A 24,791-nucleotide genomic window follows, 5' to 3' on the forward strand; every position below is an offset into this window, starting at 1 on the left:
TTTACCATACTCAGTGTCTTCCCTGTCTGGAATCTTTATCAAAGAAAGAGGAAGGTAAAGATGATGCTTGATGGTAGCAGAACTTTGTCCTTTGAGATGCTGGTTTGTTGGTTGGTTGGTGAATTGATTTATTGGAAAATAAGAAAAAGAATGAACAATTATATCAAAACACTTTTTTTTTTTTACTCTCCCAAGGTCACAATGCATTTTTAAAATTTTTTAATTGTGGTAAAACACACTTAAAATAACCCAGTTTTACGTATACAGTTCAAGTTAAGCGCGTTCACATTTTTGTGCAACCATCTCCACTGTCCATCTCCAGAACTCTTTTCATCTTGCAAAACTGAAACTCTGTACCCACCATAACACTAACCCGCCATTCCCCTCTCTCCCCACCTGGCCCCCACCACTCTACTTTCTGTCTCGATGAATTTGACTTTTCTAAGTATCTCATGTAGGTAGAATCATACAGTACTTGTCCTTTTGTGACTGACTTAATTCATTTAACATAATGTCCTCAAAGTTCATCTGTGTAGTAGCATGTGTCAGAATTGAATTCCTTTTTAAGGCTGAATAATATTCCATCGTGCGTATATACCACATTTTGTTTATCCATTCACCTGTTGATGAATCAAAACACATTTTAAGAATCTTGTAACACATTAACTCCTTGAATTTTAGAAATCACATCATTTTATAATCAAAAAGAGACTGAAAAGTAGAAATTCTCTTCTGTGCTCCTAGACTCTAAAGAAGGGAGATCCGAAGGCTCAGTGACTCAGAACTGATTTGTCTAAATTAACAGGACAGTCTCACAGTTCACAGAGCAGAAATTTCTGTTGACATTTCTTCCATAGAATCATAAATGTGGAGTGTTTTCCACCGTACATTTTCATCTCATTTATTACGTTTCATTTGTCCTAAATTAAGCTGATCATTTTGTTTGCACAACAGTTTGCTTTTTGGGTTGTATTTGGGTTTTGTGAAAATTTTACTTTCCACAGTAAGTAATAGATTTGTTCAAATATTAACCTTGGGGAAATGTGATTTGACAGTTCTTCAAAGAATGTATAAAACTAATTACAAGTGAAAGTCATTTCAATTTCAATAGTTAAAGAAAAAAACCTGCCAGCGCTGGATTATTCTCTTTCAACTCATAGATCCGTCCATCATTATGGTCCTACACGTGCTTGTTGACCAAACTGCATGAATCAAAAGAAGTGAAAACCTAATTTTTTTTTCATGTTTCATTCAGACTATTTTTTCAATGAAATGTGCGTAAACTCAGTTTTAAAAAGCTAATAGATATCTACCAAAATGAAGATATTTCTGGTGTTTACTTCTGAAAGTCACTTACATGGTTTACTTTACCTGTTTTAGATGGTATACTATTTTATTATTGGAATAAGGTCATACCAGCTTTAAAGGGCCCAGCATGTTATAGATTCATCAAACCTCAGGATGGATGAAACTTACCCTAAAGCTTCTCCAGTCCCCATACCCAACCTGGGCTGAATCCACTGGGTGGTCTGTGGTCCTCTAGCCTTTGCTTAAACACCCTCTATCCTGTGTTACCCACACTTTAGTCATCTGTGTACCCCTGGCATAACAATGTGTCCTCCTTACTAGTTTTACTTAATATTTTCCTTTTACAGGACTCCTGTGTTTCTTTGATGCTTTAAAAGAGAAATTAAATACTACTCTATGTGAAAAATCAGTGTGATTTCCCATGGATAGAAGGCAGATGTAAAAAATAACTACAAACAGCGAGGTAGTAAGCTTGAGGCCAACTCTGCCTTTGGTAAAAATGAAAATGTGGAAGTGTTGCAGAGATATTACCATCATTGCAGGCTCAAAATGAGATAGTGTGTCCAACATCATGAAAGGTAGAAGAGAATTGACAGGCAGTGACTCTCTCGTATGTAATGCTATGCTCCATGACACCTAAAATCATCTTGAATACTACTGAGTCTCAAACCTTGGGAAACAAGGTCTCTTCCTCTTGTTCCATTGTTTGGAACAGCTTGGCGGTTAGAAAGTTCTCCTCTCATCAACTTGACATCTGTCTCTATACATGGTTCACCCACAGATTATCCCACTCTTCAGAGCCATCCGGATCAAATTCAGTCTCTCTTCCCCATGTTAGCCCTTTGATTATTTGAAGACAGCTCTTATATCTAAGCTAGCCTTCTCTTGGCTGGACTCCCTCTGTTCTTTGTATCTTTTCTCATATGAAATAATACTGTAGTAGTATTCACCCACTTCTGCTCTTTCACTGTTTCGACTGCCTATATTAGTCAGGATTCTCCAGAGAAATAAAACTAGCTGTGTGTGTGTGTGTGTGGATGGATGGGTGGGTGGATAGATAGATAGATAGATAGATAGATAATTTTAAGGAATTTGCTCAGGAGGTTATAGAGGCTGACAAGTCCAAGATACCCAAAGTGCACTGGCAGGCTAGAGGTCAAAGTGCAGTTCAAGTCCAAAGGTCATCTGGTATAGAATTCCCTCTTGCTGGGGGAGGTCAGCCTTTTGTTCTATTCAGGACTTCAACTAATTGGATGAGGCAAACCCACATTATACATAGCAATATACTTTACTCAAAGTCCACTGATTTAAACACAAATCTCATCCAAAAACACCCTCCAAGTTGACACATAAAACTAACCATCACAGGGCCTTCCCTGGCAGTCCAGTGGTTAAGACTCTGTGCTTCCACTGCAGGGGGCACGGGTTCGATCCCTGGTTGGGGAACTCAGATCACACATGCCACATGGCGTGGTCAGAAAATAACCAAAAATAAAGCAAACAAACCATCACACTGCCATTGGTATAGCATCATGCATTGTGTTATGATTAACAAAATAAGCTCAGAATTGGTAGTTTGTCCAAAGCAAGATATAAAACTTATTGGAACGTGTAGACCCTTCCATGAGACAAATTCAATATTCTTCTGAAAATTTTAACTAAGCAGCCCAGAGATTGTGGTCAGTGAGTGACAGGTGCTGGATGATGATAATGTTATTATGATTATGATGATTAGCCATGTCAACAGCAGTGGCTAACATAGATTTGCAGCATGCTCTCTGCTAGGCATGGTTCTCATTGCTCTTCTGACATTATCTAATCCTCATAATAACCTATAGAATAGGATCACTTTTATTTCTATTTTATGGAGAGAGAACCTGAGCAATAGAGGAATTAAGTAATGTGTCCAGGTTTCTATAGCGCTTCCACGAAGTAGGGATAGAATTCAAACTCAGGTAGTCTAGTTCCAGAGTCCTTATCATAGCCATCACGTGGCCCCAGCCCCTTTTCTTCCCCCAGTGAAACATTGAAAAGCATGGTAGAATGTACAGAGTGACCAGAAAGTCTGGAAACAGAAGTGACTAGTTGACACATTTGAACACATGCATGACCAGTTCATACCCATACTTGACTGGCTAGAAGTTTGCTCAGAGTGTTTCCATTCCACACCAGAGTGGTGAGGGTCTGCTTGGCTGATCATCTCTAGACCTGCTTTGGACGTGTGAACACGTGTAGTGGGCTGCCTGTGTGCCAGATCTGAACCCTTCTGACATGCTAAAAGTGCAAGTTTGTTGCATAATAGACAAGAATCATGTTAGGCAGTGCATCATAGATACTATGCACAGTTGAGGAAAAGTTGTTAATACACCACATTTACTGCAGTTTCTCAGTTCATTGAACTATGTATTGCTAATGAGAAACAACACATTGAACATATCACATAATACATCATGCATTGTTATATAATACCATGGAGCCATTTTTATGTATGTACACCAGTGTTTACAGACTTTATGGCCATACTGTATTTACCATCTTGGTTGTTCACCTTTTTCTGTCTCCTTTAATGTGTAGGGTCTAGACTGAACACAATAGTCCAGATGTGCTTTGACTATACATAGTAAAGCAGGGCCATCTTCCCACTCTTCATTGTTTTTGGTACTACCATCTAAATCGTATAGACTTTTCTGGCAGTCAGTTCAACAAACTCAAGTTGACTTTGATTTTCATTCATATGACAATCGTTTTTCGTATCTACCTTGTACGAGACACTGTTTTAGGCACTGGGCACACAGTGGCGAACAAAACAAAGTCCCTGCCCTCAGTGATCTTCTGTTGTAGTAGGAGGAGACACTAAAGAAAACACAGTCAAATAATTACATAATACATTTATGTTGTGCTAAGGTAAATGGAGAAAAAGAAAGCTTTTCTGCTCTGTCTTTAAAGGAAATAGAGAATGAAGAGGTTACTGTGTTAGCCAGGTGCATATCTGGGGGAGGTCATTCCAGGTGCAAGGAACAGGAAATGCAAATACCCCAGGCGGGGAAGAAGAAAAAAAGGCCAGTGTCCCTGCCTAGAGTAGAAATAACAGTGGGGAGAGGGGCCTGGTAATGAATAAAGATTGGAGAGATAATAAGAGACCAGATCACATAGAGTCTTGTAGTAAGGGGTTTGAATTTAAGCCTAGTTGTGACAGAGAGCCATTGGAGGATTTTTTTTTTTTTTTTCTTCTCACGGGAATGACATAATCTGTGTTGAATTTAAAAAGGATTAATCTGTTTTGGGATATAATAGACTTTAGGAGGGCAAGAGTGGAAGCAGGGAAATCAATATGAACTACAACAGCTATTTTTATATGTCCAAGATAGATTGTTTTTTAATTATCTGTCTTACTTGATTTACAATTTAATTGCACTGCGGTCAGCAAATGTGTTTTGTATGACACTGGTTGTTTGAAATTCCTTTGTGAACTAGCACTGCATCAATTTTTGTGAATGCTTTAGTGTGTTTGAAAATTATGGAGAGCCTCAATTTGTTGGATGCAGAGTCTACATGTCCATTAGTTCAACCTAGTTAAATATTGTTAGTTCAGATCATTCACATCCTTGATGTTATTTGGTCAGCAGAGTGTGTAATTTTCTAATAGATTTTTGTTCAGATCTCACACTAGGGTTTGCCAAATTTCCCTCACACTTCTGACAACTTTTAATTAATGTTTTTAAGCTGCATCGATAGTTAAGTATCTAGTCATGATTTGTATAACTTCTTGTTAGGGTTTTTTATTTTACGTGCAGTTTCTACTTAGGCATTAATACCTTTTGCCTTAAATAATAATATTTGTCTGATATTAATATTGCTGCACAGCCTTCTCTTAGTAAGTATTTGCATGGAATATCTTTTTGCATATCTTTATTTTCAACCTTTCCATGTGGTTTTGTCTTAAATGTTTCTTTTTTTAAATTGATTTTTATTCGAGTATAGTTGCTTTACAATGTTGTGTTAGTTTCTACTGTACAGTAAAGTGAATCAGCTATACTTAAATGTTTCTTTTATAAAGAGCATTTACTTTGCCTTTTTATATATATTATGGATATTTTTTACTTCTACCATCTTGGTTTGTGTTTCTTCTCTACTAGTCTGTTCCTTTGCTTTTTAACTTATTTTTAAAATGTTTTATCTTTCCTTCTGGTGGACGAATTTTTTTTCTATTCCTTCTCTTTCTCCTCTGTTGGTTTCAGACCATGGATTGTATTTCAGTTTGTTCAATGACCACTTTAATTAATAACATGTATACTTATTAAGTAATTATATATCTTCCCTCTTATATATGATATAGACATTGGTCTACTTTATCCACTAACCTCCCCAGCACCCACTCCTCCTCTTCTGCAGCGCCAACACACAAACTGTTACCAAACTCAGGTTCAGTTGCTTGCTGCTCGAAAGCTAATACTCAAGAGACAAGTGCTGGTAGGAAGGGAAATGTTGCTTTATTCAGGAGGCCAGCACCTAGGGAGATGGTGGACTCCTGTCCAAAAACTAACTCCAAATATTCTGCTTGACCGTGAAAGCTTTTAAAGGGAGAATCATTGGAGGGGTTGGGGGGGCAGTCAGAGTCTTCCTTATCTTCCACTGTGCAGATTTCTTGTGATTGGTTGGTGGTGAGGTAACAGGGTGGTACTCCAGGAATCTTGTGCTCAGCCTGAAGTCACCGTCCTCCAACTGGGTAGGGGCCTTAGTTCCTGCAGAAGAACTCAAAGGTATTGTTACGTATGTTTCTTGAGAAGGAACCAGGACCCTGCCCCATAGCTGCACTATTGTTCCTTGACTGTTCCTCCTTTGTTTCTTCATCCCCTCCCTTCCCTGATAAGCAACTGTTTGAATCTGCCCTTTGGAACTCTGGGAAGGTCAAGGAGGCTGAATGAAGTCTATTTCCTACAAGCAAGAAATTGGGGACACAAATAGGATTTGTACTCAGGAGGGCCCCACAGGGTGTTGCTCCATTTACAAACCTCCCAGCAGGAGGTTCTCTACCTCACAGAGAACTCTTGAGGTTCCCTTTACTTTGCCTGATCTAAGTACACAATCAGTATACCCTCCTTCTAGACCTTCCTGGCTGCAGGCCTTTGTCTGTAGCCCACATTCCACTCAATGATTTCTTTTTCTAGTCCATGCACAAGGTTGTCCTTTTTTTTTTTATTGTGGGAAAATACACATAAAATAAAATTTACTTTTTGCATCCATTAAAAGTGTGCGATTCAGTGTCATTAAGTACCTTCCCAATGTTATGCAACCATAGGCCATCTAGTTCACAATCTTTTTTTATTACCCCAAACAAAAATCCTACATCCGTTAAGCAGTCGCTCCCCGGTACCCTCTCCCCCACCTCCTGGCAACCACTAATCTGCTTTCTGTCCCTCTTCTGTGATGTGCCTATTCTGGATGTTTCATATAAATGGAATCATAAAGCATGTGGCCTTTTATGTCTGGCTTCTTTTACTTAGTATAATGTTTTCAGGGTTCATCCATGTTGTGGCATGTATCAGCATTCCATTCCTTTTCATGGCTGAAAGATACTTCATTATATAAATATGCCTCATTTTAAATGGTACGGATGAACCGGTTTGCAGGGCAGAAATAGAGACACAGATGTAGAGAACAAATGTATGGAGACCAAGGGGGGAAAGTGGCAGGAGAGGAGGTGGTGGTGGGATGAATTGGGAGATAGGGATTGACATCTATACACTAATATGTATAAAATGGATAACTAATAAGAACCTGCTGTATAAAAAATAAAATAAAATTCAAAACAAATATATATATATATATATATATATATATATATATATATATATACACCACATTTTTTTTATCCATTTATCTGTTGCTGGGCATCTGGATTGTTTCCACCCTTTGGTTATTGTAAACAGTGCTACCATGAACATTTGTGTAAAGTTTTTGTTTGTTTGTTTTTTTAACATCTGTTTTCAGTGTTTTTAGGTCTATACCAAGGAGTAGAATTGCTGGATGATATGGTAATTCTATGTTTCACTTACTGAGGGGCTGACAAACTGTTTTCCATAGTGGCTGCACCAATTTTCGTTCCAACAATACATTTTTATATTTTATATTCATGATATTCCTGATTATGAACATATTGTATATTCATGTATAGTCATGATTTTTAAATGGTTGTGAAAGGAATGCATGCTCATTTCTTTCTTTCTTTTTTTTTTTTTTTTTTGAGCAAGAAAATTAAAATCACATATTATCTGCCACTTCTTAAGAGCTGTAAGGACTCAGGGAGCATGACATGTAGATCCCAACACTGCGTTTAGATTACGAGCCTGGGTTCTAAGTCAGGTTCCATGTGACCTGGGGATTATTACTGCTTGACCCTTCTGTAAATCTTATAATTAGATGAATACAAAGTGCAAACAGTGCCTCAAGTTTGAAATATTTTGTTTTAATACTCCCTTTCCTTTTCTGCCTACCCTTCATGAATTACTCATCCAGGTGGACCTGGTCTCGGATCCCATATGGAATTAGTGTTCATGTCCTCCCTTTGAATCAACAGTTACCTACCGTGTCTCCATTCTCCACTAGCCTAGTTCTCCGTGGCAGCTGGTGAGGCAGGCTTACATGGTAGGAGCGGTCTCAACCATGGGCCCTTCAGACACCTTTTGCGGTCTAGGTGCCTTCCACACCTCCTTAATCACTCCAGAGAGTCACCTACTCTGCCTAGACACAAATGCTATGCAGGACACTCTTCTTGTCCTTACTGTTTCTACATGTTGAGTTCTTACTGTTTACTAGGCACTGTGCTGTATGTCTTGCATATGTTCTTTTACTAGTCACAGCAACCTATGAGGTGGGTACTTTACTCCCTCCACTTTATAGGTGAGGCGACTCAGACACAGAGAGGTTAAGTTGCACACTTGCGTTCACACCGCTAGTGAATAGAAGAGCCATGGTCAGCCCATCTTCCTAAAATAGGCTCTGTAACCACCATGGACAAGCAGAGAATGTTTCACGTCCTCATAACTCAGCCAGTATGGTGGGGCTGACAGAGCTCATCAACCATCAACATCAGTGACCTCTAATACCCTTTTAAAATATATGTGTTTAAAGGTACAAGCATGATGCTAAATTCCTTACCTGTGCTATTTTAGTTAATCCTTCCAGCTCTGTAAGGGAGCTACTGTTATTATCCCCATTTTTCACATAATTAGCCCCATTTTTCCAGTTGAGAAAACCCAGGCTGTGTGGTCTAGGGCTCCTAGCTCAGAAATGTCAAAGCTAGGTCTCAGCCGAGGGCTGTGTAGCCCCAAAGCCAGACACAACCACAATAGCACAGCACAAGGAAAGGCTTGAGTGACCCAGGGTTAGGAGTCTGGAGGTGGTTGGATTGTTTCTATGTCACTGAGACTGATTTGTTAAGAGGCAAAGCCTCCATCGAGTCCATTAGCATTGGGCTGGGCATATATCTTCCAACACAAATCACATCGCAACTCTCCTACTACATAAACTGGGTGTAAGCAGCAACTGGCTTTCTATCTGTGTCAACGACGCCAGCCCCCCTTGCGCTTTTTTCTCTCTGCAGGGCTCACATCATCTTTACCCAGACTGTTCCTCAGAGATGCTTTTTGCCTTCTTAGCGGGCCACGCACTGTTCTGTGAAAGGTCAAGATCCAAAGCAAAAGGCCCCATTGATGGAGGGAGGAACACATACAAACAGAGCTAAGGAATGTGTGGGGACAGCCACAAAGCTGGACTTGTTTTTTCTTTGGTTTTTTTTTTTTAATATGTTTATTGTAGTATAATTGCTTTACAATGGTGTGTTAGTTTCTGCTGTATGACAAAGTGAATCAGCTATACGTATATATATATATCTCCATATCCCCTCCCTCTTGCGTCTCCCTCCCACCCTCCCCATCACACCCCTCTAGGTGGTCACAAAGCACCGAGCTGATCTCCCTGTGCTATGCAGCTGCTTCCCACTAACTATCTATTTTGCATTTGGTAGTGTATATATGTCCATGCCACTCTCTCACTTCATCCCAGCTTCCCCTTCCCCCTCCCCGTGTCCTCAAGTCCATTCTCTACGTCTGCGTCACCAAGCCGGACTTGTGCTCCTAGGTCTGGGGATGCTCTTGGGCCACTGCAGGGACACCACACATGGAAGAGACCTGTTTGCAAGTATGGCCAAAAGCCAGGCAAGTTTGGCCTCCGAAGTTTCTGTAGCAAAGAACAAGAGTGGAAGAGTTTTTACCTGTTGCTTTCTGTGTTAGGAAAAACAAACTTCCGTGAGAAAAGCTTATCCTAACCCTGGTGCTTGTTGGGTTTTAATGCTGTAGTATTGGAATCAGCTTGACCTCTTGTGGAAAAGATGGAGCTGCCTCCTTGCACTGCGGGATCTTTGTGTTTATTGGCTTTCTCAGAACCCTGGTCATGTCTCCCTTCCCCTCCATGAAGATTGCCCTAACTATGCCAGCCAGTACTGAAGACTTTCTTTAATTACAACTCTTACACTTTCTGCTTAGGCTACACCTCCCACAGCAATAGAACAGGAGAAAGTACTCAAGTCTACAGCCCTGAGTTCTCTCTTTCTGCCATTTACCAGCATGCAAGCCTGGGCAAGTCGTGCCCCACACCTAGCCTGTCTTCTCATCTATAAAGTGGCCATAACACCTGTTCGCTAAGACTATAAACACTAACCAATCCAGCAGGCATTATTGAGAGTCTATCATGTGTCAGCTTCTCTGCTAAGAAGCCCTTTGATGGTTTTAACAGAGATAAAGCGAGAGATATCTAAGTCATAACATATGTTTTTAAAGCAACCAGTAACGTACCGTTTCCCCACATGGGTCCTCCCATGTTTTCTGTCAACATGTAGTTTAAGAAAAATAAGTTATAGGATTAAGTAGATTTTAGAACTCCTAGGTACACAACAGTAAGCAGATTATGTTGATGTGGAACTTCTTAGAGCTGATGATAGACTAACAAGTACTCTGCAGCTAAAAGATAGAGGAAGTAATGTTGAATTTCCTGAGTTTTTTTCCCCCCACAAAATCTTTTTGGTGCAGGTTTTTATTTTATTTTGAAGGATGGCTACTCGCCTATTATGGAAAAATTTTCTGCAGAACACTAGGAAATACCAGAAAGGAGGTTCAGTCAGTTACTGAAGCTAGCATCGTGTTATGTACTGTGAAGATGAAATTGTCACCTGAGATAATGTTAGGAGAGTGCATTGGATATTGTCAGGTGACCCTTCTCAGTCTGTCTCTGACGTCATATTGGTTTAGGATTCTTACTTGAATCTTAATGTTATCTTCCCAAATACAGCAAAGGCTCTGGATTACCTCTTACACTGCCATTACAATTTCTAGCCCTGTGTTAGGTGCATAAAAGGATAACCAGTTGAGCTCTGACCTTGGCTTCCTCAGCCAAGCAGATATAAAACATCTGCCCCTTTACGCATCCCCAAAGCAATCTCTGCAATAGCTATACTCCCTCAGAATTGAGTCCAGGTTACAGTATGTCCCTTTGGGCTCTTTGGTTGGAATGTGGAAGAAGTCATTCTTAGCCAAGGTATCCCAGTTAACCCTCAGATCTGACCTTACCCCCAAAGAGGAAAATGTATCAGCATTTTCTTTTCTCCTATGGAGATAGCTACATTTCAGGAACCTTGAGTAGCAAATTCATAATTTTATGTCTCCTGCTGACTTGTTTACTGTATATGTAATTAGAACCCCTCCCCTCCACCAGCCTTTGGACACACCCACACACATACCCATACACACGACCAGAAGAACCACTGACTTTTCTCTTCCTGAGAGGTTTTGTTCAATTCTTTCTAACCTTCGAACTATGAGAAATTTAACTTGAGATGTTACCTTTAAGTTAACAATTGCATTATATGTCTACCTCTCACAGGATCCCCAATGGTGAGTTCTAGAGAAAGTAGAAAGCAAAATTTAAGCTGCCAGAAAGAATCAACATGAAAATGCACAGATTTCTGTGTGAGTTTTGTCAGCTGAGATAGTTTGTGAACATTTTTCTAAAGGAGCTTTTAGTATTCATTGTAGATGTGCAGTGGAACTTAAAAGATAGGATGTAGGATGGAAAGAAATGCCAACTCTGCACCTCAATGTATCAGACTCTGAAGCAATTCATACTTACCGTGTCCCAAGCTGAATTCTTAAGTCCCCAACCTCCCTCCTACCAGACTCTCCCCTCAAATATTATCTCTCTCCCACACTGTTCTCTGTCTCAGTAAATGGCCTACAACCTCTCCAATTGCCAAGAAATGTAAGAGCCATCCTAGACTCTTCCCCTTCCTCATTACCAACCCCAATCAGTCACCAATTCTAAAATATATATGTTTAACCTTTCTGCTCATCTTCCCTACTCCCACTCCAGTTCTAGCTGCCATCCTTTGTCACCTGGATGACAGCAGTAGTTTCTCACCTGGTTTCTCCCATCAAGCGTTGCCTCTTTCTTGTCAGTCCTCACAGGGTAGCCAGAGTGACCATGTTTCGATGAAAATCAGCTCCAGTTACTCCCCTGCTTAAAACCCTTTGATGACTTCCCACTTCTGGAGAAAGTCCAGTATCGTTTAAATGGCATCTAAGAGCAAAGAAGGAAGACGAATCTATCAGATATTTAGATGTACCATAGACCATAGAAATAGAAGAGTATAGTATTGATGCCAGAACAGACAGATGGTAGAACAGACTAGAAGGTTCTGACACAGACTCATGTATATTTGGAGAGTAATATAGGATAGTGGTGGCACCACATATTGGCAGGGAAAATAGCAATCTCTTGGTAGAGAGCGTTAAGGAAAATGACTTCCATTTGTATTCCCACCTAAAATGTATACAAAAGTAGATTCCAACGGCAATGAAGACTTAGTATGAGAAGTGAAACTCAAATGTGAGTAGAAGAGAATATGAAAAAAGAACTAAGGCAGGAAAGGATTTCTTTATGAAACCCCAAGGAACCATCCTTAAGGAGAAACAAATGAGTTTTCTTACATCAAAGTCAGACATTCCCATTTATCAGAGGACAGCATGGGCTGAGTTAGCAAAGCTGATGGCAGACTTGGGGGACATGTTTTCCCTCTCCCCGTTGATCTTTAAGCTCCATCTGCATTTTCCTTTCTCTCTGTCCCTTAAATATACCAAGCTCCCTCCTGCCTCAGGGCCGGTATACGTGTCTGTCACTGTCTGAAAAGTTCTTTCTCCTCTGGTTTAGTTAATTCCCATTCACCCCTATGATCTCAGCCAAAATGCCTCTCCCTTAGGAAGGCCTTTGTTGACTGCTCAGATTAGGATAGGTTTTCCTTGCATGTGTGCTCATTTCAACTTCTACTTCCTGTTCATTGTACTCGTTGTAATCGCAATTATATAATCTTTTACAGAACTCTTAACTTCATGTCCATCCTACCTACTAGGGGTTGTAAGCTCCAGGAGAGCAGAGGCTACCTGCCCAGTACATAGCACAGTGCTTTATGCCTAGAAGTTATCTTTAAAATGTTAATGGAATGAACAAATGGCAATTGAAAGAGGGCATATTCCATACCACATGCCAGACAGGTGCTACAAGCCAGGGGAATGGGCTTAATTTAACCTTTAGTTCAGCAAGAATCGGGGATAACGATGTGTGCCCCTGCTTCTCCCTGTCATCTGAAGTCTCAACATCTCAACTCTCATTTGTATCACCTACAGTTCCTTGCACTCAGTAGGTGGTGAACAAGTATTTGTTGACTACAGGTCTATACTGCCTCCTCCCAGCTCTCTCAATTTCCTGTGTTTACACTGTCACATCAGCCATGCTTAATGGCTTGCCTTTTGAAAACTCTCTTTGAGAGTTGATGTCAGCCTTCATTTATTTACTTCTTTTGTTGACAACTCTCACTCTCAGTTGACTCTTAATTTGATCTGAGTATTCAGTTATTCAGCAAATATTGATTGAAAGCCTAGTGAGTGCCAGGAATGTGCCAGACACTAGGAAAGCTGGCAGTCCCCTTCCAGTTTTTTTTAAATTATTTATTTATTTATTTATTTATTTATTTGGCTGTGTCAGGCCTTAGTTGAGGCGCATGGGCTTAGTTGCTCCGCGGCATGTAGGATCTTCCTGGACCAGGTCTCGAACCCGTGTCCCCTGCATTGGCGGGCGGATTCTTAACCACTGTGCCACCAGGGAAGCCCTTTGTCATGTTTTTAAAAGGATCAATTCAGAGACAACTAAAGCATCCTATTTAAAATAATAATGGTAATGGAGACATTTGATGCTTGCTGAGGATAAACTTACAAACTACTTTTTGGGATGATTTTAATGACATACAAGTTTGTGTCGGTTTGATTTTTCTAGTCATGTCAAGAGTTAGTAGTAGAAATAGACTCATAGACATAGAGAACAGACTTGTGGTTGCCAAGGGGGCAGGGGGGAGGGAAGGATTGGAAGTTTAGGGTTAGCAGATGCAAACTGATACATATAGAATGGATAAACAATAAGGTCCTACTGTATAGCACAGGGAACTATATTCAATATCTTGTGATAAACCATAATGGAAAAGAATATAAAAAAGAAAGTATGTGTGTGTATAACTGAATCACTTTGCTGTGCAGCAGAAATTAACACAACATTGTAAATCAACTATACTTCAACTAAAAAAAAAAAAAAGAATATTATTTAGTGAACATTGATCACTACAGCCAGTACATTGTGATTCCTACCACAAAGAAGCTGGCGACTTCTGATTACCCTGTTTTCTGTAAACTGACCAGGGGAGAATGATAGCGTATAAAGAGCCCTGCATAGAGAACTGGCTGTAAGAGGCCCGTGCACTCTTGTTTATTTTAGTATTCCTAAAGATAAAATCCCATGGAAATAAATTTGTTTAGGGGAGAATTTTCTAGTAACATGATCCACCCCAGAGTGAAATCACATGTCCATGATGTATTAAGCTTCCTGCCTTCGCAGAGATGAGTGCCTTTCTGAGGTCTCTTCCTAAAGTTCTAGGTCTTGGAATTTGGCAGCCTAATATAGCTTTCCAAAAAAACACTAAAAATTTTTTTTGAAAGGTTTAAATATACAGACAAGTTGTAAAGATCATGCAGAGCATTCTTGTATATCTCGTAGCCAGTCTCCTCTATTACTAGTATAGAACATTGGTATGGTACTTTTGTCACAGTTAATGAACCAATACTGACACATTATTACTAACTAAAATATATCCTTTTTCCAGATTTTTATTAGTTTTTATGTAATGTCCTTTTAATATCCAAGGATCTCATCCAGGATACCACATTACGTTTATTTGTCATGTTTCTTTAGGTTCTACTTGGCTGTGACAGTTTCTTAGACTCTCCTTGGTTTTGATGCCCTTACCATTTTGAGGAGTACTGGTCAGGTGTTTTGCAAAATGACCCTCAATTAAGATTTGTCTGATGTTTTTCTCATAATTAGATGAGGGTAATGGGTTTTTAAGAGGAAGACCACAGAGGTAAAGTGTCCCTCTCTTCACATTTTTCAAGGGTGCATACTATCAACATGACTTATCACTGTTAATGTTGACCTTCATCACCTGGCTGAAGGGGTGTTTGTCAGATTTCTCCACTGTGCTGTTCCTATTCCCTATTTCATGCTGTATTCTTCCAAAGGAAGTCACTATGTGCAATCCATCTTTAAGGAGTAGGGAATTAACTATGAAAATTGTTTGGAATTCTTCTACATAGGAGATTTGTTTTTTCTGTTCCATTTATCTATTTAATCATTTATGTATATCAGAATGGACTCAAGGATATTTATTTTATGTCTTGGGTTATAATTCAGTGCTACAATATTTATTTTGTTGTTCACATTGTTCCAGCTTGGCCATTGGGAACTCTTTAAGTTTGTCTCCTGTGTCCCTTTGACATGCTCCCCCATAATTGTGGGGTGTTTTTCTGTTTGTTTTTTTATTTGTTTTTGAGCACTTCATTCCTTTCTGGCACTGCAAGATGTTCCAGGCACATCTTTCATATTTCTTGCCCCTGTCCTAGAATCAGTTGTTTACCAAGAAGCCTTCCTACTATAGGTTTTGTCTGTTTCCTTGTTATAGTTTATGTAGCATTTTGGTAGCCACTGTGCTAGGCCCTTGACATATACTGTCTTTTTTAATCCTCATATCAACACTGTTAGGTAGCCTTTAACTTCATTTTGTAAATATAGAAAGTGAGGCTCAAAGATTATAAATGATTTACCCAACACCACACAGTTAGTAAAAGTAGAGTTATGATTCAAGCCCAAATCTGACTCCAACGCTCACACTCTGAACTGTTACTCCACAGGCCAGGCTCCCCTGTGTTCTCAGTCAGCATTAGGTGGACACTATGCTATTGTGGATTGCTGTGCCTTTTCGTTAGGAGGATAAGGCAGAAGCCAGCAGAATTCTCCTCTGGAAAGATGGCTCAGGATTCCAACCCTGCTGATCCCTTCCTTCTCTGAGCTTCATTCCCACTGAGAGTTGAAAACCTTCCCTGAATGTGGAAGTTGTTTATGTGCCGTCTTGGGGTTTTCTCTCTTTATCTACATTCCCAGATCAGACTGTTATCTCCTCAGAGGGCAAAGAAAATATATGAAGATAAGTAACTTCAGAAGAGGCTGTGTTGATGCGGCTGGCATCAAAAGCAAATATTAAAATCTGTGCCCTTCATACCGGGAGAGCATAGATCTTGATGGAAGGAATATTGCATTGTTGTCATGGTTATTTTCCATTGACTCAGTCTCCTGCTGGGCGAGGAGCTACTCCAACACAAAGGTCGTATCTTTCCTATTCTCCAGGGCCAAGGACAATATATAACATGTTCTAGACACTCAGTATATACAAAATGCTTAAGAGAAGCTCTTGGGTCCTGGACCAGACACTACTTGCTCTTGACTTACACACAAGTTTAACCTGCTTTTTCCACTTAGGAAGGCAGAAGTAAGAGGTGGCTCTAGAGATAGACAGATTGATGGCAGTGAGAAATGATAAGTCTCTGCTTCATTCAGAAACCCCATTCAAAAAGACAGTAAATGGAAAACAAAACTGAAAAGGAATAAACTTACATGGTCATAGAGAAAGAGAAAAAATGATGGAAAGGGCTGATGGAAAGTGGGGTGATGAGAGGGGGCTGACCTGGCAGAGCTGGAATCTACAAATGTGCAGTGAAGGAAGCAAAATAAATAAATAAATAGAGTGAGAGAGGATCCATGATACAGAGCCCTGGAAAGAGTCCCTGATGAATTGAGAGCCACTGTCCAGAATGAATGGAACAGGGTTACTTAGCCACAAAGCACTTGAGGCACAGTGCCTTGGGCCAACAATAGTCATGATGCACTCTGGAGTGAGGCTGACAAAAAGGACTGGTTGGAAAATCTGCATAAAGACCAGTTAAACTCAGCATCTATACCCAGATCCCATCCCCAATTGACCCGGCTAGGAAGTACCTCTTCCCAGCCTAGCAGAAGATAGGAGGATTGTTATCTAGAAAGTTAAACCATCCAGAAGTATTGAAAAGCCTTCTCTAAATAGAAAGGAGGCAAAAATCTGTAGGAGAGAGAAAATTGCAACTGGAAAATAAATCACTTAAATGAGCCAGTACATGGATTTAAAAAAAATTTTTGTGTGTGAAAGTGATGATTAACTGCAATGAATAGCAAAAGGATAAACATGAAGATGTTAAAGAGGAAATACAAATCATAAAATGCTGGGGAGGGCAGTAAGAAAATGTAGATTTTTTTAAAAATGTGTTTGAGCCTATATTACTATCAGTCTAAAGCAAGTAAATATAATAATGGGTTAACATACTTGAAAAACAAAACAGGGTAACTACAAATCAAAAACATACAACAGATTCACAAAAACTGGAAAGAAGAGAACTCAAGTATAATACAGAAGAAAACCATCAAACCACAAAAGGAAAAACAAAAACAAAAAGAAAGGAACAAGAAGAAATACAAAATCAACTGGAAAACTGGGTTCAAAATGGCAATAAATACATACCTATCAATAATTACCTTAAATGTCAATGGACTAGATGCTCCAATCAAAAGACATAAAGTGGCAGATTGGATAATAATATTCTGTCTACAAGAGACCCACTTTAGGGCAAAGGACACACATAGATTGAAAGTGAAGGGATGGAAAAAGATATTTCATGCAAATAGAAATGACAAGAAAGCGGAGGTAACAATACTCATATCAGACAAAATAGACTTTAAAACAAAGACCATAAAGAAAGATGAAGAAGGACACTATATAATGATAAAAGGATCAATATGAGAATAGGATATTACAGTCATTGACATATAGCACCCACTACAGGAGCACCTAAATACGTAAAGCAAATACTAACAAGCATGAAGGGAGAAATTGATGGGAATACAAAAATAGTAGGAGACTTTAACAGCCCACTCACATCTATGGAGAGATGTTCTAGACAGAAAATCAGTAAGGCAACAGAGATCCTAAATGACACAATGAAACAGTTAGACTTAATTGATATTTTCAGGACATTATATCAAAAAACAACCCACCGCACAATACATATTCTTTTCAAATGCACATGGAACGTTCTCTACTATAGATCACATACTAGAACAGAAAACAAGCCTCAAAAGATTTAACAGGAGAGAAATTATTTCAAGCATCTTTTCTGACCACAGTGGCATGAAACTAGAAATCAACCATAGAAAAAGAAATGAGAGAAAAAAAGATTATTTAGAGACTAAACAACATGCTACTGAAAAACCAATGGGTCAATGATGAAATCAAAGAGGAAATTAAAAAATACCTTGAGGCAAATGACAATAAAAACACAACCAAACAAAAATCTGTGGGTTGCAGCAAAAGCAGTACTATGAGGGAAGTTCATAGTGATACAGGCCTTCCTCAAAAAGCAAGAAAAATCTCAAACAACCTAACCAACCACCTAAAAGAATTAAAAAAAGAAGAGGAAACAAAACGTAAAGTCAGTAGAAGGAAGGAAATGATAAAGATCAAAGAGAAAATAAATAAAATCGAGATTTTAAAAAATAGAAAAAAATCAATAAAACCAAGAGCTGATTTTTTTGAAAGAGTAAACAAAATCAACAAACCTCTGGCCAGCCTCACCAAGAAGAAAAGAGAGAGAACCCAAATAAACAAAATAGGAGATGAAAGAGGAGAAATAACAACTAATAACACAGAAATACAACAACAACAACAACAAAAACCTGTAAGAGAATACTATGATCAATTTTATGCCAACAAATTTGACAACCTAGAAGAAATGGGCAAGTTTCTAGAAACATACAGTCCACCAAAACTAAACAAAGAAGAAATAGATAATTTCAACAGACTGATCACTAGAAGTAAAATAGAATTTGTCATTAAAAAACAAAAACAAAAACAAAAAAACTCCCTGAAAACAAAAGTCCAGGACCAGATGGCTTCACTGGGGAAGAACTTACACCAGTCTTTCTCAAACTCTTGCAAAAGATTGAAGAAGAGGAAGCACTCCCAAAGTCATTCTATGAAGCCGTCACCCTGATATCAAAACCAGACAAAGACACTACAAAAAAGAAAATCACAGGCAAATATCTTTGATGAATATATTGGGTTGGCCGAAACGTTCATTCCGATTATTCTGTAGAATGTTATGGAAAAACCTGAACGAATGTTTTGGCCAACCCAATAGATGCAAAAATTCTCAACAAAGTATTAACAACCAAACCCAACATCACATATAAAAGATCATACAGCACAATCAAGTTGGATTCATCCCAGGGTCACAAGGATAGTTCAGCCTATGCAAATCAATCAATGTGACACATTACATCAACAAATGAAAAGACAAAAATCACCTGATCATCTCAATAGGTACAGGAAAAGCATTTGACAAAATTCAGTATTCATTCATGATAAAAACTTACCAACGTGGGTATAGAGGGAACGTATCTCAACATAATAAAGCTATTTATGACAAACCCACAGCCAACATAATACTCAATGGTGAAAAGCTGAAAGCCTTCATGCCAAAATCTGGAACATGATAAGGATGCCCACTCTCACTGCTTCTATTCAACACAGTATTGTAAGTCCTAGACCCAGCAGTCAAGCAAGAAAAAGAAACAAAATGTATTCATTTTATTTGTAGTGAGGTGGATGGACCTAGAGTCTGTCATACAGAGTGAAGTGTCAGAAAGAGAAAAACAGATACCGTATGCTAACATGTATATATAGAATCTAAAATTAAAAAAATGGTTCTGAAGAACCTAAGGGCAGGACAGGAATAAAGACGCAGACGTAGAGAACGGACTTGAGGACACGGGGAGGGGGAAGAATAAACTGGGATGAAGTGAGAGAGTGGCATGGACATATATACGCTACCAAATGTAAAATAGATAGCTAGTGGGAAGCAGCCGCATAGCACAGGGAGATCAGCTCGTTGCTTTGTGACCACCTAGAGGGGTGGGATAGGGAGGGTGGGAGGGAGATGTAAGAGGGAGTAGATATGGGGATGTATATATATGTATAGCTGGTTCACTTTGTTATAAAGCAGCAACTAACACACCATTGTAAAGCAATTATACTCCAATAAGGATGTTAAAAAAATAAAAATAAAAAATAAAATGTAAAATTATCATTATATGCAGATGATGTGATACTATATATAGAAAACCCTAAAGACTCCACACAAAAACTACTAGAACTGATAAACGAATTTAGCGTGGTAGCAGGATACAAGATTAACATACAGAAATCTGTTGCATTTCTTTGCACTAACAATGAAATGTCAGAAAGAGTTTAGATAGTTTAGGAGTTTAGAGAATTCCTCTCTGATGAAACTAGCCCACAGGTACTGACTGCCCACAGATACTGACATTTGGAGGTTTTCCATTGAATTAGCCAATTCCCTATGGCAAGGTTTACTCTTCCAGAAACCCAGAGCTTCCAAAGAGCATTTTTATTTCATCTAAGAGAGGATAGTGTGTCAGTCAAACATAGAAGGGATGGTATAAAATGAAGTTTCAAAGAATAAGAAAAAGCTCTTGAAAATTACAAGTACGGTAGTGAAATTTTTTTTAAAAATCAGCAGAAATATTGCAACTTAAAGCTGAGGTTATTTCCCAGAATATAGAACCTAAAGAAAAAGGATTCAACATTAGGAGGAAAAAAACAAAAGTAGAAAATAAAGCATTTTTTTTTAATGAAGCATTTATTGACTCTACGAAAAGAAAAAAAAAAGTGTACAAGAAAGAAAAAGGAAATGTAATCAAAGAACATGACTTTGCTCAGCTGTGGACAATATTATGCATAATCATAATAATGTAGATTCTGAATATTGATTTGACCGAAATTGCATGGAAGAGTCCATACCATTGGAGAAATTCAGTGGATAACGTCTAAAGTCGATAGATCAAGAGGTAGCACAGAAGTATATTTTGGGCCATGGGGAGGGAAGTACCTGAAGGGGAATCCTGGCAAGTTGAAAGCTCTTTGCTTTCAAGGTGGTGAGAGGTATGAACCACTGCTCTTCAAGATAAGCTTTGTAGTGTTTGATGTTTATATGGACTGCCTTCATATGAGAACAAATAATACATTTCAAAAAATCAGATACACTAATTTTAAAATGTCAGCATGATGGAGCCATTTAGTGTTCAAATAGCCACATGCACACAGTAGTTCCTGGAAAGCATTGTTGGGTAAATGATGTTCATTGCAGTGGTCTTGCATCATCAAGAAAATGTGTGATTCTGTTCTGCATGTTCTGCTCTAGAGAAACAGATACGATGGGGGTTCTTCTCCATCCACATGCTGCATGCTTTAGTTGTTTGGGGAGAGTCCTGATGTGGCGTGTCCTGATCTCCCAAAGTGGGAGAAATGGTGTGTGTCCCCCTTCCTCATGTCCCAAGCAGCCTTACCCTGTGTCCAGGAGAATCTGGGCTGATTGGCCACAGGCTGACTTGCTCCGGTCCAGAGCTCTGATAATCATCATCAAACACCCTCGGGTTTGCCAGACTCCTTCCTTTCCGCCAGGCGGGGCTGAGCCTCCCTCGGGTTCCCCCTAAGCCCCTTGTCCTTGGATGGTTCCCTGAAGTCATTTAGTGAAAGTCACTGGCCCCAGAGCAGGTTATCCTGTGGCAGAAATTAACCTCCCCAGGCCCAGAGGCTGCAGTGGTGAGTGGGAGGGAGACAGGAAAGAGAAGCAGCTGAGAGAGCAGAATTTAGCTTCTCCTCTTAAAGTGTTTCCCCTACTGGTTCTGATACCACAGAGACCGCAGGGATGCTTCGCTTGGTTGCTGTTTCCTGGTTTAACCTCAGTAAAGCGAGCCAGAGAGCCAAATAAAATGGCACTGACCCAGCTGAGTCAGAGTTTGTTAGCTGGTGGTTTGTGCTTTTTTCCTGGTAATCTTTCTGTTATCAGGTACTGTATATGGGAGGATTATAGCAAGCTGTCCCAGGCTAGAATGAGGCTCTTTGTTTAAACCCTCATGTAGCAAAGACTGTTTCCCAGCGTGTTAAGCATCATAGACCAATTAATGCTATATGTTAATATTTTGACCTAGCAATAAAAAGGAATGGCTGGCTTTATTTTATCTCTTGCTACAAACCTTGATCAAAGCTGTAGAGATTTTTTTTTTTCCTCAATAGAATTTTGTGAATATTAAGGGCAGGCAGATACGTTTGAAGATACTGGGATTTGAAAGATAATAGTGAACCGGCCACTAAAGGGAGATCCTTTGAAATCTGGAAGCAGAATATTGGATGTAAAGGATACCCCTGACTTAGTTCACACATAGGTTATAAGGATTAGGTAATACAAAGAAAGGTCATCCTTTTCCTCCTCCCTCCTTTCCCCCTCCCCCCTCCTCTTCCTCTCTTTCCCCCTCCCTCTCCCCTCCTCTTCCTCTCTTTCCCCCTCCTCCTCCTCCTGCCTCTGTCACTAACCTGCCCTGTCTGCCCCCTCCCCTAACCCTACCAACTACAGAGGACTTACTGTGTGCCTGGAACACAGTTCATTACATAGAGAATTTAATAATTTTAATAAGATGTGTCTTTTAATAATTTAATAATAATATGTGCAACATCACATATCAAGAAACTTAAGTTACTTGCCCAAAGCCACCCAACTGGGAGGTGGTAGAGTGGAGCTTGGAAACTAGGTAGCTTGACTCCAGGGCCTCTACTGTGTGCGTGGCTCATAGCGAGGGCTCAGCTATGTCAGCCCTGAGCTGCTGCTGATATCAATGTTGCAGAGAATGAACCACAGAATGATTAAGTGATTTGCTCAAGGTCGCACACTGGTCAGTGGCCATGGAGTTTATCCAGTTGTCTGATTCCGGGTCACCCCTCTCTCTGCAGTGCCAGGTTGCTCAATATATGAAGAGTTAGTGCTTTAACTTCTAGAAACCTATATCCTCCTAGGCAGGTTCCAGGTTCTGAATTCTCACATTGCTTGAATTGTTTGTAAGTTTGAAGTAGCACAGTTAAGCCCTGCCAGAAGCAATGGCAAAGAAACTATTTTAGGTTAATATCTGTTTCCTAATGGATGGGGGGAAAAAAAAAAAAAAAACAAACCTCTATCAATATTAGATTCAATGTATTTCTTCTTCCCTGATCCAAGTAATAAACAAAAAACAAAACGGAACAAAAAAACCTTTATTCATCAGGCAAAATTTTAATTTCAAGCTACGGGGTGGGGGGGAGGGGCACAGTGAATCAGTGGTTGCCGAGATGTGGCAGAAGCTCTCTCTCTCCTCAACAATAGGACACGAGCTCTCACCCAAGGTTAACTGGTTTCTCAGGGCTTGAGCGGGTCAGTCACCCATTTCAGCAGTTAACCTTGGGTGAGAGGGACCACGGCTCTACACCCTCAGTGTGTGGAAAACGCCTTGGTGGTGGCCCCCCCATCCGTCTCCTCCGCTTGGGAAAACCACCTCAGACCTTGGCCCGAGCCGCCTGTCAGCACAGCTCTGCCACTCCACCACCGTCTGCAGGCCCTGGGCTGGGCCCATGAATCACCTGTTTTCGAAGAAAAAAGACGTGAGACAGTCAGCCCACAACCGTCCTCGTTTTCTCACTCCATCTTCGGAAAAGCCGATCTACGTTCTGTTCCAGGTTCAGCTCAGCGTGACCATCCCCTTTGCGTCTCACCCCACAGCCTTCAGCCAGGGACAGCCTCACCCTTCAGGAAAGTTCCCGCACACTGTTTGCTGCTCTCTAATCACCCTTACGGTCCTCTGCCTGGTATTGCAGGTGTGTGTGCTGCGTGCTGCGAATTGTTCCCACTGGAATGTAAGACTTTGAAGGTGAAGAGGGTCTTTCCTATCTTCATTTTCCTGATAACTCGTGGCGCGATGGTTTTTCTGTATTTGGGACTCGATTCATAGTGCTTTTACTGAATTTTCAGGCAGGTATATGCCATGTGGTAACGAGGGTTTGGAAAGACAAGGATGACTTCCCACATTCTTCTTCCTAATAACCATGTGGTTACTGACGTGTTCTGTCAGAGATTCGTCCTTTTGTTTATGGCTTTAGTTTACTCCAAGAAAGGAAGAACGTCTAAGCTGGGGGGTTGGCAAAATATGGCCTATGGGCTACATCCAGCCCTCTGCCTGCTCTCATCTGGCCGGTGAACTGAGATAATTTCTACATTTCTAAATGTTTGGTGGGGGAGAGGCAGGGGGAGGAAGAGTAATATTTTATGACAAAATAAGATTATATTAAGTTTAAAATTATATGAAATCAAAATGTCATTATCCACGAAGAAAGTTTTACTGGAATACAGCCATACCTGTTTGTCTATGTATTGTCTATGGCTCCTTTGCACTAAAGCAGAAGATTTGAATAGTTAACACAGAGATGATATGTCCCACAAAACCTAAAATATTTATTATCAGGCCCTTTATAGAAAAAGTGTGCCAGCCTCTGTTCTGAGTCATTCTCAGAAATGTCTGCCAGCATGTGGAAGGGGGATCAGGTGCCCTTTTCGATTAAAGGGAGATGGGTTGAAGGCACAGGATGCCTGGAGGAAAAGAAATCTGGAGAAAGAAAAGGAAGAAAGGGGAGGCAGAGGGCACCTTGGAGATGCTGGATCCTCCTGGGTTTTGTATCCATGCGTGGCAAACATTCTACAAAAAGATTTCCATCTTCCTGGGGAGCACCTGGATTGTCAGAGCCAGTGGACCTGCTGGAGGGGGAAACCTGGAGTGTTTTCCACAACCATTTTCCTCTCCACTAAGAACTCTGCATAGTTCTTTGGAGAAACTGTGAACTAGAAAGGGTGAGAGTAGGAGATTATCATTCACTCCTGATCATTCCGTGTACCAGAGCTAACTAACATCTACAGAGAGATCTAAAGAGCTCTGTATCCTTGTTGTCTTTGATTCAACAAATTTGTGTGTGTGTGTGTGTGTTTGTGTGTGTATGAAATCTCTTTGGAGTGTGTCTGTCTATCTGTGTGTCT

At 40.0% G+C, this 24,791-nt stretch overlaps 1 protein-coding gene across 1 annotated transcript in view; it reads left to right on the top strand.

Annotated features, from left to right (window-relative positions):
* Positions 1-24,791, top strand: part of SGCD (sarcoglycan delta) — a 418,508-nt gene that overhangs the window by 231,163 nt on the left and 162,554 nt on the right. The window lies entirely within an intron of this gene.

This window comes from Balaenoptera musculus, chromosome 3 (genome assembly GCF_009873245.2).
Source record: "Balaenoptera musculus isolate JJ_BM4_2016_0621 chromosome 3, mBalMus1.pri.v3, whole genome shotgun sequence".
Taxonomy (NCBI): Eukaryota; Metazoa; Chordata; class Mammalia; order Artiodactyla; family Balaenopteridae; genus Balaenoptera; species Balaenoptera musculus.